Here is a 15,632-nt window from a genome sequence, read left to right on the forward strand (position 1 = left end):
ATAAAAAAAAGATGGTGGAAATTATTAATGTCTTCTATTCAAAGTTCTCTGTTTATTTATTCAAAAATTGGTTAGAATGAAACAAATATAAATTTAAAAAATTAGTATCGTTGGATACTGGTGACTACTATGGCGCCACTGAGAAGGTAAGCTTCGGTCACTGATGACCACCATGGCAGTTAATGTAATAAACAATCTGGTAATTAGAGAAATGAGTTGATAAGAAATATTTCATTTTGTACTAGATTTTCGACTATTTGCACGCACTCGAACGTCGTGTGAGACCGTGGTACCGATCGAATTCTCCGTCAGTATCGCGATGAATTCCGTAACACGGCAGCCGTTTATACCATTTTCGTTGCTCTTATTACGATCCCGTAATTATTCGTTTCCCTCGACGCAAGAAGGGAACGGTCGTTCGCCATCGATCGAGTGCTATTTATTTGTCCGTGTCTATAGCAATTGCGAACGATGGAGGTTCGAATAGCAGCGCGCCGTTTTCCACCGCGAGCACGCCAACTTTTCCATCGTTCGCGACTCCAGCTTTCGATCGCGCTATTTTCGCGGGAAAATTGCGGTGAGGGAGGGAACGCGGGGACCGAGGGCCCGTGTCTTTCTTCGTCTAACGAAGTGTTCGAGGAATGTTCGGAAAGAAATTGAACGCCGTGGAGCAACGACTGTGTTCGCTCGGTTTTTAGACGCGTTACGACACCGATAGTTCTTGCGGTGGTTCCCCGCAACGGTAGCGACTTCGTTACGCTTCTTGCATGCTCGGTGTACGCGTACTACTGGTCCCGCCACGTTCCTTTATCTTTGTAGGTAATTTCGAAGATTCCACGGGCGAATCGTGGGGATATTTAGGAAAACACCGGGTGCCGTTCGAATTGAGAAATTTTGGGTGATGGGTCATTTTAATTCATCGTGAACGGGTTCTGTAATATTTATGGTGTAGTAATTTTTATTCAGTATATCGAATATTGTATTTGATGCGAGAGGAAATTATTTTATTATCGTTGTCGTTGTTGTTGATAGATTTTTGTTTTAGGAATTTTCTTGGTTTCTCAAATGCCTGACAGTTTGGAAAATTTTTTATAATGGATTATTTTAATCCTTCGGGAATGGATTCTGTAATATTTATGGTGTGGTAATTTTTATTTAGTATATCGCATATTGTATTTGGTGCGAGAGGAAATTATTTTATTATCATTTTCGTCGTCGTTAATAGTCTGTTGTTTTAAGAATTTTCCGTGTTTTTCAAATACTTGATGATTTGAAATATTTCGAGTAATGTGTTATTTTAATCCTTTGCAAACGGATTCTGTAATATCTATAGTAGTAATTATAAATTATAAATTATAGTAGTGATTACAAATATTTTTGTAATAATTTTTATTTAGTATATCGAATATTGTATTTAGCATAAGAGGAAATTATTTTATTATCATTATCGTCGTCGTTGATAGTCTGTTGTTATTATTAAGATTGGAGAAATGTTATGGGAAAAATTTCCCATAATATAAAGTTTTATCTTCTTGTAGAAAAATATTGCACTATTTACGACGTAATAATTTTATTTATCAAATTGAATATTGTTGTATCGAGACAAGTAATAATTATATTATTTTCCTCATAGTTGTAATATTCTTTTTATTCCAAGAATGTTTATTACTTTATTATTTTTTAATGTTTCGCTATGCATTCTGTGGATCGTTATCTTTGACTTGGATTACTCGTACCTAGGTAGATATGCAAAATGATTTTTAAATCATTTTTAGAAAGTTTAATATTGCGTAGATGATAGTTTAGGTGTTTGCCTTTGGAATAGATTAGTATCTATATAAATTGCATAATAAAAATGAGTATCTATATAAATTCCATAGTATCTACATAAATTCCCTAATAAATTCCAATTCTATATAAATTCCAAGATTAGTATCTATCTTATAAAATAAATACAAAATTTCTTTTCTTCTAAATCTATATCATACCTAACATTAGGATTGCCATATCAATTCAAATTTTTATTTTTAATATTGTCGAAGACTGTGCAGTTATTACTCGTGGTATACTCAATGTTGTCTTTCATTCATCAATTACTATTATTTACGTACACGTTACACGTAGATGGTTTTGCTATTAAATCGTAGTCAAAGTACCATTTCCATCGCGAAATTTGTCAGACCGGTTCGGTATTACCCTCTTTTCCAACTTTTGAGCGTTCGATCCTCTGGCAGGCCTATCCACGGGCAAAATGGCTGAAAAATTGGACGAAATTTCGCAGGAAGTTTGTTTCTCGTTCGTGCGAACGTGTTGTCCTGGGTCTTTTATCACGTCTGGTATTTTTGAATTTTACTGGAACGGGAGAGGCTGCACGAGCTCGTGCTCACACGGTCGGACAGTGTTTGAGCCGACGTTCGATAATTAAAATGGAAACTGGCGCTCAACGCAATATCGCGTTGCAACAATGGAAAGTGTGTATTATAAAACAAGCGGCGTGCACCCGACTTGTATCCTTTCGTCCATCTAAGCGCTTAACATGCTCTGAAAACTCCTGTTATTTACGATTTCGAATACCCCGATTTTACCTTACATCCCTGTAAGGTGAGAAACCTTCGCGCGATATCGAAATTAAGATAAGCTTTTCGTATAATTTTCTTGTGGAGTCTGGTTAAAATTTGTCGACTTTGAACAGGTGTGAACGGTGGATAGACCATTGGTAATAAACATAATTAATTTTGCAATGGGGTTTTATAGAAAGTTACTCGAAAACAAGGGAATTTTAATCCTTTGTACTCGACGACTTTTTCGTTACAGAAAAATAGTAATTCGAAGACTTTCTGTCATAGAGTCGACGAAATTTTTAAAATGGTAAATGGGAAATCATATGCAAATTAAGACGTAGAATTATTTTTCTTCGACATTCCACACATCGTTAGGTAATTTTATATTTGATATATTAATTAACGTCGATCTTTAGAATTTGATTAAATGGTGACTGAGAGTCACAGTGCAAAGGGTTAATAATAATAATTTTTCCTAGAGGAAATTATTAGACTAACATCGCAATTTTTCGAAACACGAAAATTTATTTTCTCGTTTATAAAGATCTTCCATGTGTATATATACCGCAGTTGACAAATAGCCTAAAATCTGGAAATATTCTCGTAAAAATATAAATTACCTCGTGAACGCGAAGTATTGTGTAACAGATGTTACGCCAAAGGATTTAAGAATAATCGATCTCATCTGAAACCACAAGAAATTTTTAACCGTGTAAAAATAAAATTCGAATTTCAACGTGGAAGTTAATGCAATAATGATTCAAATTGTTATTCCAAGATAAAAACTTTCTTTTAGGATATCTACACCCTGCAACATAGCCGAGTATTCTTGAAGCACGGAATATTCCACCGAAGCCTGCACCTATCCCAGATATTACTCACTGGGGACCAAGAAAATTTCTAAAGATACTCGGAAAAATTGCCGAAAATCCGCAAAGAGAACGTCTCGCGGAATATTAACAGAGTATCTGGCGTATCGCGCAGTGGTATCGGAACGGGGGCAAAATGGGACTCGTGGTCTAAGGTATCGTTGGTTCTGCGACGTAAATAAATAAATAAATCACGTCCGTGGCGTAGCCAAAAGGAGGAAGGGGTTCGCGATGTTGATTGGACAAAATTTCGCAATACGGCGCCAAGATTGGCGGTCCGATTTCTCCTCGGCGAAAGAAGGAACAGGCACCTTCTTAGCTTCGTTTAGCCCTCGCCCATCTTCCTCTCCTATCTCTCCTCTCCTCGTCTGCCCTCGGCGTGAGTTTATTTTCTCTCCTTTCCGTCTTCCCTCTGGCTTTTACCAGTCACGTCCTCCAACAGGTACCAGTACGTAAAATGTACTCGCGACATTAGTCCTACGCGAAACATGATTCGCGCAGTCTGGCGACGTACTCCTTACACGTGTATTTGGACCCGTGCGTGGACTCGCCCCATTTGGACCCGGTCCAGGCCTTTTTTCTCGACTTCTCGTGCTACTCCACCGGGAAAGCCAGAGTGCAAGCGTCTTTCGCGGGGATAAATCTCGTTTCGAATATATTCCGTTGATCTCGCTGGACCGAGCTTGGCTTCCACTGCCGGAATCCTCGCAGACCAACCGTGGCGAAATTCGGACCGTGTGACATAGAAACCTGGCCGAATGTGCATATGGCTGAGTCTCGAGGAGATGGCTTGGCTGGAATCCGGATAACTTTCTAATTGTACCACGGTTACATCGAGCTTAGAAGCTTTTGATCTGACGCGAAGTAACGATCCGTGGCGACGTTATCGAAATATGTTCCGCGGAGGATCGCTTCTCGATTGGTTCCGCGATTCGTGCCGTTTGCATCGGTTTTTCGTCGTTTGTTTGTCGGCTGTAGGTGGTTTGCAGATTTTGCTCGCAGTTTCTGGCGGAGTCGCAGTGTTCCGGAGCTGTTGGTGTGTCGTAGATCAGTGGAGCTAACATGGGGAACCGATTTTGGTAGGATGATGGAATAGAATTTAAAAAAGGGATTCTAAGAATTTTATCAATTTTTATAAATTTATTCTGGGGAATATATAAATGGGTAAAATTTAAAGAAGGGATTCTCAGAACCTTTTCAATTTTTATAAATTTATTCTGGGGAATATATAAATGGGTAAAATTTAAAGAAGGGATTCTCAGAATTTTTCCAATCTTTATAAATTTACTTTGGAAAATTTGAAGAAGGGATTCTCAGAATTTTACCAATCTTTATAAATTTATTCCAAGGAACATATAAGTAGGTAAAATTTAGAGTTTGGAGTATACATAAATTGACTGTTGTCTGAGATTCGTGGCCCATGTTTCTGCGCGAGTTTCACACGACTCATGTATTTAGAATAATTAGCTTTGGCAAATAAGCATGGAAATATTAGAGAAATATATTCCGTGGAAAATTCTCTCCGAGTTTAACAGACCCTCCATTACAAAAGCTGGTATCTCGAATTGGCTCTTTGATTCGCGGTATTTGCGTAGGAGTTCCTTATTGCTCATTTGTCAAATGTTGATGATTTGTAGCTTTCACGAGGGAGTAGTCAGAGAGAAAAATCATTGTCCTTTATTATTACTTTATGTAATTTTGGGATCATTTTTCTCGTTGTTAATTAACCTTGTTCGACGTATAGATAAACACAGAACAATCATGATATCATTGCAGAAACGTATGAAACCTTGTAGAAAAATTGAATTTTACAAATTGTAACCTTTGACCCAAACCATTCATCTGAAATTAGACCCCTCTCTAATTTCCCTTAAATTTAACAAACCTTCCATTCCAAACGCTGTTAAAAGAACAGATACATCCAGGAATCACAATTCGAGTACTTCTTATCTAAGAATTGAAATTTATAAATTGTAACCTTTGACCCAAACTATACACCTGAAATTAGACCCCTCTCTTATTTCCCTTAAATTTAGCAAACCTTCCATTCCAAACGCTGTCAAACGAACAGATACATCCTGGAGTCACAGTTTAAGTACTTCTTATCTAACAATTTGGCCTGACCCAAACTCGAAGTAACTTCCTATGCTACCAGCAACTGCGAAACAGCATGGACGACCAATCCATCGCATTCCAAAGACAGAAATCGAAATGCATTTCACATGCTGCTTGTAACTAGCCAATAAGTGTAGCGGGACCGCGAGTTGTCCCTGTATCGGAATTAGATCAGCCAGGGATGTCGAGTGACTGTGTTTTAAGAGTCTCGTTTAATTGAACCTCCAAGTCTCTGAACAGCTCGTTGCAGCACGTGAAAGTCATTCGTATACGCGACAGAGGGCTTATTAAACGATGGTGAACGCTATTTCACTGCGGGCCACGGGTCGAATGATGTTTCCATTTTTACGCAACGCGTTAGATAAGACGCGCCTGTCTGCTAGCAGCTTTCGAGATGTTTGGACAGCTGACAATAGTGCCGCTTTAATGACGTTCGGTCTGCGTACTTCATACCCGCGCGGTGTCACTTTGTCGCGAATGTCTTCTTCTCTTTAGCCGCTTCGAAGCACCAGGATCATTAGGGTTGGCCGCGTGTAGCGTAACAGGTATGAACAATGGATTTTGGCGATTAATCCGACGGATGGTCCAGGGTCGCGTTGGCTCTGGGGCATTAACTTTATTACTCTCTTGGCGTCTGCTGCAACCGACTGCATCGAGAGCTTCGTACTTCTTGGCGACGCTTTTTCAAGAGCGTCTGGGTCCTTGCAGGAATTTTTCCAATTCTTTGCAATTTTCGGAGAATTTTTAAGCTACTCATGTCTTTTCATTGTTAAGATTAGCGTGGTCAAAATTTATTTTCTAACGGAGAAATATTTTCATGCAAAAACGGTCCCGTCTTTGGGAAAATCCTTGTTTGACAGTTCTTTCGCTGTCATTTAGAGGTGCCGTTTAATACGTTAACGACTGATCATGCAGATGTCTGTTTTTCTGCACCTATGTACTTTATCGTGTTTTTCTTTACTTAAAATTATTGGTATATGATCCTATTTGTTAATTTGTGTTGGAAAATGTTTCTTCTGGCATATAGCATTGTTAAATCTTTATCTGCGTTTTATTTTATTACGCAATAGTTATTCAACTTTTTTCGCTCTTTCAAGTTCATAATATGTGTAATTCGAAATTTTGCTAGGCATTCTTACATGAAGAAATTCGTACAAATATTATTTTATTATAATATAAGAAGAATACTATCCCCCAACGATCAATGAAGGATATAAATTTACTTATTTTATTGAAAAATTGTTAAAATATAACCATAATAAACCAATTTTAGTACAGTAATGTCATTTGAGTTAGAAGTATATTATATGCCCTGTCCTGTGTGAAAGGATGGAGATCAAATACCCGGTCGTCAACATGTTAATTACGAAACGGGAAAGACAGTGTAGAATTTTCTTAATTTCCCGAATTCGTCTTTACAGTATCGGAAATATAGCGATGGAATATAGCATGGAAGCAGGAAATTAATTTTCGCTCACTTTAAGGAGCACGTATGCCAAGATTGCCACGTGCTCCGCGATTTTATTAGTTTCTTTGCGATGTTAACGAGGTATGAGAAAGGGAAGTCACATGTCAGGTGTTAATCATTCACCCCTAACACCGGCTATAACGTGGAAGACCGGTCGAGGATAATCGTGCATACGTTTGAAAATCATTGCACGTCATGCAATTGTCGCGGTGAAGTTTTGTCGCACGCACGCGAAATCGATTTTCCATAAATACGCTGTTAGGTCTATCGCCACACTAGTACTGACCTGGTGGCACGTAAATGAAAATTCGCCGATGAAACTTTCATTTCCTTGCTGCTGATATACATATGTGCCATCGATAATTCCTCGTCGCGATAGGGCCTGGTTTCATGCTCGCAGCTTTCGTTCTTTGTACGAGGTTTCGAGAGGATCTCGTGTAGATAAAGAAAAGCGGGCCTTTTGAAATTTCATCGAGGTTCAAAGGGGGCGAAGTGCGCCGCGATTAACACTTTGACTGCCACGCAATTTTCGTATAGTACGCTCACAGGGCCACGATAAAATTTCCATTATTCTTAGCATATAATGATGAATTATCAAACAATATGGCAAAGAAAAAGAAAAAATGGTGCAAATTATTAATATTTTTTATTCAAAGTTCTCTACTTACTCACATTGTTCAAATATTCAAAAGTTGGCTGGAATAAAACAAATATTAATTTAAAAAATTAGTATCATTGGACACTAGTGATTACTATGGTCCCACTGAGGAGACAAGCACCGGTTGCTGATGACCACCATAGCAGTCAATACGTTAGCACATTCAGGGGCCCACAATAAAATTTCCATTATTCTTAGGATATAATGATGAATTATCAAACAATATGGCAAAAAAAAAAGAAAAATGGTGAAAATTATTAATATATTTTATTCAAAATTCTCTACTTATTCACGTTGTTCAAATATTCAAAAATTGGTTGGAATAAAACAAATATAAATTTAAAAAATTAGTATTGCTGGATACTGATGATCATTATGATCCCACTGAGGAGACAAGCACCGGTCACTGATGACCACCATGGCAGTCAACGGGTTAAACGATTTTTCCAATCCAGCCATATGGCAAGATTGGAACGCGAGTAATCGGGTCTTAGGGTTATGCATTTTCATACATAAATCTGATTAATTTCTACTTGACTACGGTTTAAAGTTCACGAGTGTGTGCTAAGCCAGTTCTACCTCAAAGTACCTAAATCTACTTTGCATAACTCTGTAATCGAACTTTGCGAAGTTTTAACCTAGACTCGTGTTTCCCCCAGATCATCGTAAGTTTCGTTAACGATTAAATAACACAGCCTTTGAAACGGTTGTCTGGATAATCGTTCGGGTAATAAAATGTGGGATTTACTATATACACAGGACTTACTTTTAATATGATTAGTGCCACGTGGATCATCGATGGCCCACGATAGTAGCCAAAGATAAAACCTACATTGGACAAAGGCAGTCTTTGATTTATTTCTTAGGTAAAGTACGTGTCAAATCTCGTTTCCGAGTGTCGAGAATTTATATCCATCGCTATATTTTTATCATTAGATACCGTAACGCGAGTTTTATCGTTTCATTGGAAGTCACTTAAATTTATTACACTTCGGTTGCTTAATTCTTCCAATATCAAGCATCGATTAAAAATCGCGAAATAAGAATTTTTATGACAATTCTAGCACAAGTAACACAGGATGTAATAACACTGCTACAAACATCAGCTCTTATAAATATACTAAAAAATCGCGATTTTTGGACAAAATTGTGTAATCGAAAAGCATAGGAATAGATATCATTAGAAAATTATTCGTTAAACTCTATAGATAACTATAGATAATCTAAATTCGATTAGAATCGTTTTATTAGAAGAAGCATAGTCTCTCATAAAAATTGGGAAATTCCAGTATTTTCAAAAATTTCAGTATTTTCCATAAATGAAAAAATGAAAAATCACGAAATTCCATAAAAATTGCACGATTTCCCAAAACACGCGTGAAGAATGCTATAATATAAGTCGGATGTAATTAAAAAATGATGGATCAGTGTTCGATGAGTGTCGGAGGACAAAGTAGATATAATGATAATGCAAAGGTTGGAGTAACAGATCTCATCCTTTATAAACGTTCCATCGGATTACTACTTACAGTCTGTTTAATCCGTGCACCGTGACGACGGAGGTGTATCCGAACGTGGCGATCCGGTCGAGGCAATTCGAGCGTGCAAGCGCAGGATATAAAATCGCGAAATCGTGTTTAACGTTGTCGATGGTGCCCGAAGTGGACCGAGAGTCGTACCGGAGGCCGTGACGTAAGTCCCGTTTCCTGTTTGCCCGGATTGACCCGACCCCGGTACGACCGTCGACCGTCGACCTGCGATCGCTTTTTCCATCGGCATCGTCTCTTGATACGAATCTCGATATGTATGTATTTACGACAAATTGCTGATCGAACAGACACACGAGTGTCAATGACACGATCAAAGGGAATTCGCGTTTAACAAGCGAGTTACAAGCTTCGTTTCTAACGAGCGGGGGTCCTCGAGTGTTGCTCTTCGATATCGATGAGCTTTTGCATGGCGATTGGACTTCGACTAGTGAAGCTATTGACACGTTGTCATAGTTGTCACGGAGATATTTAAAATTGAAGTTTCTAAATTCTCAAATTTTATTTATTTTTTATTGTTATTAATTCTTGGTTAAAAGGTTTCTTCTTTGTTTAAATAATTTTTCTCTTGTGGTTTATATTAGACGAGAATAACTCAGATATTTATAGTATAATATTATAGTTAACTATAGTATTCATCTTGCATTGTAATTAACTTTGAGTCGAAATTTAGTTGAATAGATCAAATTGAAATTTAGTTTTACTCTTATGGTGTTTATACTAGGCGATATGATTCACCTTCGATTCTAATTAATTTTGAGTTCAAATTTAGTTTTGCTCTTATGGTGTTTATACTAGGCGATATGGTATTCATCTTCGATTCTAATTAATTTTGAGTTGAAACTTAATTGAATCGATCAAATTGATATTTAGTTTTACTTTTATGGTATTTATACTAGGCAATATTCACCCTTGATTCTAATTAATTTTGACTTGAAATTTAGTTTAATCGATCAAATTGAAATTTAGTTTTACTCTTATGGTGTTTATACTAGGCGATATAGTATTCATCTTCGATTCTAATTAATTTTAAGTTGAAATTTAATTGAATGAATCGAGTTGAAATTTAGTTTTACTCTTATGGCGTTTATACTAGACGATACTGTATTCACCTTTGATTCTAATTAATTTTTACGTTCATGTTGTAATTTAGTTTTGTAGAAAATTTTGAATCCCACGAATGTAGGTAAATGATAATTTGTGGATTATTTAGTGTAACGTTTGCAGTGCCTTGCGAGCTCTTGGCTCGTTGTGACAGCTTGCTTTGTGCATAGAAGACCGTTTATGGTCGCGGGAGTGGCTTCCAGGAGTATTTGTTAAACGACGCCGAATAGTTTCTTTGTTTAGATCGAATACCTTTGTTCGCTGTTGCTCATGACGCGATTAACTAGCGATGATCGAAAACGCCGATTCTTTCATCATTTATCGGCGTTACGTCAAGTATAAAAATAAACGATCTATAGAATAATTGCAAGCCATTAAAGAGCTCAGTCATTCAAAAATGTTAATATCCGTGGCGTCGTATGGGAGCTTTTCAAATTCTCTTTTATACGGAATGTGAGACAAAATTCGAGAAATTTTGAAGATCGCTTTTCGCATAACGATGAGAAACTCGTGAAAATTATCCTAATATATAAGAACAATCGAAAATGATACAATTTTTCGTTTAATTCAGGATTTATTGTTTTTAATTAATTTATTATTGGAAGATGGAAGTTGAAACAGGATGTCAATAATATAACCATGAGTTTATAACGATTAATATAGATTTTATTAGAGATCTATTGCACCGTATTCAAGGCCTACCATATTCACAATATGACATATAATTAGTTTCAAGAGTTACCATCACGCTAAGGCGCGAAGTTTGAATTGAATATACGATTATATTTCAACATTTATTTTTATATTTATTGTTAAGATGGTAATTGCAAATCGCTATCTGTGTATTGGAAGTTTGTGTATATAGACATAGGTATCTAGTGGACGATTGGCAATTTGGGCGTCTTTTGTTTTCTCCTGGCTCTCTCTAACGTAACTACACAGACCAGAGAACCGTTGTACCCCTAACACGTGCTTTGTAATAAAGAATTATAAAAATAATACCACTGCGCGTGATTTATTAAATCAAAGAACTCTAAGATTTATTATTTATTATTATTTTTCATTTAATTTAGGATTTTATGTAAATATAAAACAGCGCGTTCGCCGGAACCCGGCCCTGCGTTTTGAAAGGGCCCACAGTCTACGAAAACTCATCAGACATTTTGCAGGACTTCCTGCATAGTAAATTGAATATTCGGGTGTGTGTAGAAAATACAATTGCATAATTCATTAATCGATTATGGATTAATTGGACACGGTACAGCTTGCTGTACACTGATGCGAGTGCAAGACTTTCTCTGCCATTTTGGTATTCATGGACATCAAAGGTTGATACGATTGCAACACGGGTGCGTAAGATATTAGGTGTTAAGGAAATCACCCAATTAGAAAACACCGATTTTGATTAACTTTTTAGAGAATGATGGTACCATACTATTTACCTATGCCATATCGGATTTAAACGTGTCTCCGCAAAATTTTTGAACCCGGCTCCGCGAAAAGTCACGCCGGCCCTGCTTCCGAGTATAGAATTTGAAAAGACGTTAATTCCGATTCAATTGGAATTTTAAATCCATTCTTGGATGTTCTCGTTTTATCCCGGAACGATTCGGTCACGATCCAGCTTCGGTCGATCCTGAAAAATTGTCTATCTCCGATCGAAGCATCTGTGTACACCTAATTAATCGAATCGGTCAGCGTTAAATTCCCGATGGAGAGCCCGTAATCTAATTTCCGAGGACGTTGGGCGAAAACGGAACGGTGGAAAAATGGCAACTCTCGTTATCGCTGCCCTGTTATTTACGACGCGAGTGTATCGTAATATCGTAACGAGCTTTCGCGAGAATTTCACTGCGGGATGATGCTAAAGCTGCTGCGATGTTAGCGTCGATCTCGAGAAGTTCGTTTCGTAAATCAGTCTGGCGTCAAAACAAACGGTACAGAGATAAAAGAGTTGTGGGTCGCGATTCGAGATAGAGACTCGTCGGATTTCGCCAAGAGGAATGTTTCGTCCCTTGGACGTATGTCGATTCGACTGCTCGCTATGCCAATTTCGCATAGCCGACAATTTCGCGTTTCTTTCGCTACTCAGCGTCGGCTATAATATATTAAAATAATATTAGATCGAAAGTTGTTTGGTAGGATACTGGTAGACGCGATTCTAGATAAGCGTGCTTCAACCCAGTTCACGCACTTGGTAGCAAACTACGTAGAAGGCAATTCGAAGCAGTGACTTTCAGATTTACGAGTGAACCGAAGACAAGCTTTCTTGAAGCTTGTAAGACCCAACGATGGATTCGCTTCGTTATCTCGGTTGGTTTCAGTTTTACGCACAATTTGAAATTCGTCCAGGTATCGATCATTGCGGCTCGAATGATCTATCTAGACCAGGTTTCGTACCAGAGACTTTCAGGTGCACGAGGAAGCTAGAGGATAATTTTTCTTCGCTCTTATAAAACTCCGTGACCAATTTCTTTTCAGACACCCAAGACTTCCTGGCCGATTTATCTTGATATTTTTGCCCGTTTCGGTGTTAGATAAAATTTCGAATCCACCTCGCTATCGATCATTACGTTTCTTCTGTTCCACCTGAATCGTGTACTTCGATAGCTTTGGTTAGATAGAAGGGATTTCGCTCGAGTGACTTTCAGATTTAGAATTTTTCTCCAAACTTGCGAAACTTCCCGACCAATTTAGTGCAACCTGTTCCAGACCTGGAGAAATTTTCAAATTCACCCAGTTATCGATCATTATTATGGGTGTGCACTACTTGGTTTACGGTCATTGGTAGTAGTCTGTGTAGAAGGGAATTCGTATAAGTGACTTTTGGATTTGTCATATTTCTTGGACCACGTAGAATTCCTTGATCTATCTATTTCGCCATTTTTACCTGGCTTGATCTTTAACAGAGAAGTTCAATTAATTATCGTTCTTATAATCGCTTTTGGTCTATTTTCTCTACCCTATGCAGTGCTGTTACAGATCAAACAGAAGCCAAATTGGTCGAGAGCTTTTCAGATTAATCGACAAATTTTTTTAAAACTTGCAGAGGTGCTTGATCAATTTATTTGTTATTTAATTTGACTATTCTATCTAATTTCGATTAATTACCGCTCTTATAATCGCGTCCCGTCTATTCTTCCTAGGCTAATGGAGTGTTGTTGCAGACTAAATAGAAGTTAAATCAGTTGTGAGCTTTTCAGATCAATCGACAAATTTTTCTAAAACTTGCCAAGGTCTTTGATCAATTTATTTATTATTTCAATCGGCTGTTCTATCTAATTTTCACAGTCTGTTATTAGACTCCATAGAAGTTAGTTCCTACCGCTTTCACGAATCTCGTAGAACTTTCTGACCAATTACGAGACTCTTTGATCGATCTGTCAAATTTTCTTCACTATTTTCGTCTGTACCAATCCAGCTAGGTCCCAGAGCCCAGCCAACTATCCCGTTACATCTCGTAACTCTTTAAACGTCCATCATGCTTACCCAAGTTGTACCAAGAATAATACACGGTTGTTCGTTCGGATTTCGCCGCTGTCGTAGGATTCGATGTTTCGTGAAATAAGGGAACAGTCTTTTCGTGAATGGGACATTGTCTTCGCGTGCAGGCTGAAAGGAGAGGACGGTTCTGTCCCGGACCGTTCGTATTCCTAGACTCCAGATATGACTCGGAAGACATAGGCGACCAGAGAAGGGATTACTTAATCCGGAATGGTGTAGTTGGAGCGGCAGGCGTCCTTCGGACGCAACGTTCCATAGAAATTTATTGTTCCGCGTAAATTGTGACCGTGAGGCGAGGCCATTAGTCCGCTAACGTTGGAAAGTTCCTCGCGGTTGCTCGCTCCTACGTGTGTGCCGATCATAGAACGGCCTGTCTGCTAGCTTTGCGCGACTTTCCATGCAATTTTCACCTGTGCGAGGCTACTCCAGGTGTCTCGTCGGCTTGTTTGTCGATGTTAGCGAAGTTCCATGCTTGGAGCACTGCCTGGGATAACAAGTGTGGTCGAAGAGTGGACATTTTGAGCGTTGGGCTCAAAATTATTCGTGGTTAACGATTATTAAAATAATTTTATTTGTGGTCAGAGAATTTGAGATTCCTCAAAATTGGAAAATTTGGCGCAAAATTCTTCATAGTTAACGGTTATTAAATTAATTTTATTTGTGACTAGAGAATTTGAGATTTTCCAGATTGGAAAATTTGGCTCAGAATTATTCGCAGTTAACGATTATTAAATTAATTTTATTTGTGACCAGAGAATTTGAGAATTTTCCAGATTGTCCAAGGTAAAAAGATGGACAAATATTTGAAGTTAGAGTAATAAGTATGATCAGGTGTACCTAGCGAAAGGATTGGATTACAAGTATTATATTTTAGGATTTAATTTAAATATTTGATCAGATAAATAAATTATTCGATGTATAATTCTAATATTTAGGGCTTTAAATATCCATCGTGAATTTTAATCCTTTGTGTACACATAAAATGTAGATGATATTTTGAACAAGAATATAAAACAAGTTAGGTATAAATTATCATACCGAATTGTTTAATTTCGGTATTTCGTGTATCTTTATATTGCTCTAAATTTAATATCGATCGTAAATCTAATTAATTTGTTAATCAACGATCGAAAGTCGCACTCTCGAGTGATAAGGGTTATTGCTCCGTTTCATTTGCCAGAAATCAGTGCTTCAACCACTGATAAAATATTCCAACATAGCTGTACAGCTATATAGAAAATAAATTATTCATTTCTCAGAAAACACACGGCAACCCCCATAGGATCTGTAAATTATTTAAAACGACAGAAACTTTCTACTAATATCTCTATCATCGACAATGGAATACAGATTTTACTGCATACAAATTTCGCAAATATTAAATACCTAAATATTTACAAAAATTGTGAACTAAATAAATGAACTAAATAAATCGTATCGTAATTCATATGCAATGAAATCGTAGTAAAAATTTCTTTCGGTAGCCTCCATGCGATTTTTGACTCTCGATGTCCTTTTATTTCGATTTTTGATTCGTCACTCTGTTTTTCCATTTATCCAATGCAGTTATTAAAGCCGACAATCGGTTCGACAGCCTCGTATCATCCGGTGCAATTTCTCCCTCGCGATAGTCGTGGAAAACGGATACGTAATTAGAGTAAAAGAGCCCGCTGCATATTATTTTTTCCGATACCTGGGTAAAAAAAGCAGGGCTAATTAACATTGCAGAACGGTTGTTATTGATTAGATAATCTCGTTGCGCGTCGTGAATGCGAAATCGTTCTTTTAACATATTGGAGCAGGCAG

This window comes from Eufriesea mexicana, unplaced genomic scaffold (assembly GCF_001483705.2).
Source record: "Eufriesea mexicana isolate 0111107269 unplaced genomic scaffold, ASM148370v2 scaffold33, whole genome shotgun sequence".
In the NCBI taxonomy this organism is placed as follows: Eukaryota; Metazoa; Arthropoda; class Insecta; order Hymenoptera; family Apidae; genus Eufriesea; species Eufriesea mexicana.